The following is a 3236-nucleotide window of genomic DNA, read 5'->3' on the forward strand; positions in this document are numbered from 1 at the left end:
CCGCGACCGTGCCACGTGTAAATTTCCACTCTCGTTTTCGTCGCTGGCGAAAGAGAAAGAGAGGCGACCCAGCCGGCCCGATCGAGGGTCCTTCGAACGCGCGCCGCGCAAACAGACCCCTAATGAATTGGTTGCTATTCGAAAGCGGGAAAAAAATCCAATTACCGCGAGACCATCGTCTGTTCCGGGATCGCTCGAGCAGGCTCGGTTTCAGGGCGAGAGAGCTACTTTCTGCCGCGAGCGGAGCTGGGAGCAGATGACGTCGACAGTTGTAAAAGAAGCGGGGGACAACCGTTGTGACGAGAGTGTAGTTTTAGTTTTTTCACATTCTCGATATTTTTTCGTGCAATTTTGTTATCTGGATTTAGTTTATTTGATTTCGCGATGGAATGTTAGTTAAAGAATATGTCCTTCTCAGAAGGAAATGAAGAGTGTCGCGAAACGAACCTGGTATATTGTAATCCTTTGTAAAATACATTTTGTAGAGTTATCTTGCAGTAAATAATTGATTTTTTGATAAATAATCGCATTTCTTCATTTCCTGTGGTGGCCTGAAAACTCCATTTCTAATTTATTTAAAGAGAATATTAATTTTCAAACGTTAACACGTTAAGCGCCATGTCAGTCGCCGGCGACTGACGCTATACTTTCAGTTCAGGCCGCGTCAGTCACCGGTGACTGACAGTATACTTTTCGTTGGTCGTCTTCTGTTTATAGTTCGCATGGCCTAGTTGACGGCCAAGTGTGGCCTGAACGGGAACGGTAAGCAAAACAGGCCGGGCGTTTAACGTGTTAAATAGGAATTACAAGCAGTTTCTAACTGATCTACTGCATGCAATTGTTAATTAAACGCAAAATTAATAAAGTGAGCTGCTTCAATACATTCTGGGATGCCTAAGAAATGGTTGACTCGCGCTACTTAGCGATTCCGAAAAAAATTCGAGCCTCTGAGAAATGGTTGACCTTACTACTTGCTAAATTCGCGAAATTCAGAAAAGATTCGGACCCGAAGCAAATTAGGGAAGTCAGCCATAAATCAGACATGGAAATTTGTTGTCTGAGAAATGATCGACTCGTGCTACTGAACAAACTTCGATGTCTGACTTATGGTTGACTTTCCCAATTACATTCTGCCCAAAAATTTTCTGAAACGGCTCGAAGCTAATCGGGGAAGTCAACCATAAGTCAGACATCGAAATTTCTTCTCCGAGAGATAAAACGAAATTTTCTCCCAACTTTAAGAATTTTCATCGACTCACCCAGCACTTCACTCGATAACTTAAAAATCCATTTGCGCGGACAGATTAAAATTCGCAAAACTCGCGACGCCGTTCGAGTTAATCGACAAGTACGCATTATCTCGATCCCCAGGCGTCAAATTTGAATAAAAGATTAACAGTGACTGAAACTAAGCGCGCAGCAACCCTATATCCTTTAATCTGCACGATCTATCGTAGCACGCGTGGTACACCGGCCGAGAATTAGCGATCCCTCGTGACTGTGGCTGAATTATTGCCGCTGTATCAGGGAACCCGGGGCCCCCCGATAATGCGATTCCGCGTTAAAGTTACAATTGCGCAAGGACCAAATCCGTTTCCACGAAGAAGCTCCTCACGGGAGAAGGGGGAAACGACGGAAGAATGGAGGATGACAGGCGGGAGAGACGTCCGCGTTATCTCGAGTGAAAAACGCAAAGAAAGGCGGACAGCATCCTCGCGCTCGCTATGAATTATGCATGGACAGCCTGTTGGAACTTTACGACGCGTATATACCCGACTCGTGACAGTCTCCAATCCACGGGATTCCATTAGAGGATTTTAATTAACCGTCCTTCCATCGACTTTTCTCTTCTTTTCTTATTTTTTGTCACCTTTCGTCAGGAGACAAATTTTATCCGCTTGACAATCCGAGCTTCTCTACGAAGAATAATTTTCCGATCACGACCAAGGGTTTTAGAACGACGTATCACTCGCTGCCAATGTTATTTCATTCTCGTGTCATGCTATTGTGAGAAATTTCGATTTTTAATATTGTCAGATGAAGCACAGTCGTTTCACCAATTTTTCTAAGATTGTTCATAGTAATTGCAGTGCGTTCACAAGTGCTATTGCTACGTACACTACCGGCAAAAAGTTTGGAATCACCTGCCACTTTTCATCAATGTTATCAACACTACCACATCTCTTAATTTATCGTCTAAATCCACCAGAGAGAATTCACTTCCACACCCAATATTTCCAATTTCACAGGAAAACGTTACACCAACAACTTCCTCACCGAATTACGATTAACATTATCGTGGTATCACGGATGCACCAGCCCTCGCGAAATTCTGTTTGGAAAAAGGGGGTTGGAAAGTGGCGCCACTCCCCCTTTTTAGCTGTCAGTGGTTCGCGGTAGAGCAGGTGTCGAGCGCAGATATCCATCAAGATTGCGGAAAAAGAAAACACAGAGTGGAAAAGCTGGGGTGAGTGTGCATCGCGAGGCGACGGAACTTGGGAGAGAAACTCGGTTAGAAATTGAACGAATTCGACGAACGAGCTTCCCTCCTCCTCCATCTGTGGTTTATGGAACGTAAACAACACGGAGAGGAAAACCTACCCTGACGGTAGACTGGAAACTCGGAGCCAAAGGGAAAAGTGGCTGAAGATCGGTCGTCTCCGCGATGGAGCTTGTATTTATTACCCATGGACTCGATACTCGGGTAACAGGAATCCTTATTTTCCTTTCTCGACGGACGTAGCACGGAGAAACGGAGCTGGGAAACGTTTATATACCGTCACGAGGCAACACCTGGTTGCTAGGGGTTGTTTGTCGAGGCGATGACCGCACCCTTGGCCAATTAGCAGGTGAAAACGACGGTGATTCGAGGTCTGAGGTGAAACACGCTCGATTCTCCTTGTGGACGATCTGGGAAAGATGATTGGAGGACTTTGGGTGAAGTTTTGTACTTCCTCGTTATTAAAGAATATCGATCTTTTTTTGTTGATAAATAGTCTCTAACGGGGAGAATAAGACTCGATGAATGAGAGAAAAAATCTCGTCAAATTTGATTGAAACATTTTTTTGGAAAATCCAATTGTGTACGCGAGTTGCAGAATTCCTACGTTAAGTCCATTTCACACTTATGATGTTTCATTTCTGTCTATTCCTATTTGTAACGTTAAACCCGTTTCACACCTCTAATTTTCTTTATCAGTAAACACCATCTAATGGAGGGAATAATACTCGATAAA

Source organism: Habropoda laboriosa, unplaced genomic scaffold (assembly GCF_001263275.1).
Source record: "Habropoda laboriosa isolate 0110345459 unplaced genomic scaffold, ASM126327v1 scaffold111, whole genome shotgun sequence".
NCBI lineage: Eukaryota > Metazoa > Arthropoda > Insecta > Hymenoptera > Apidae > Habropoda > Habropoda laboriosa.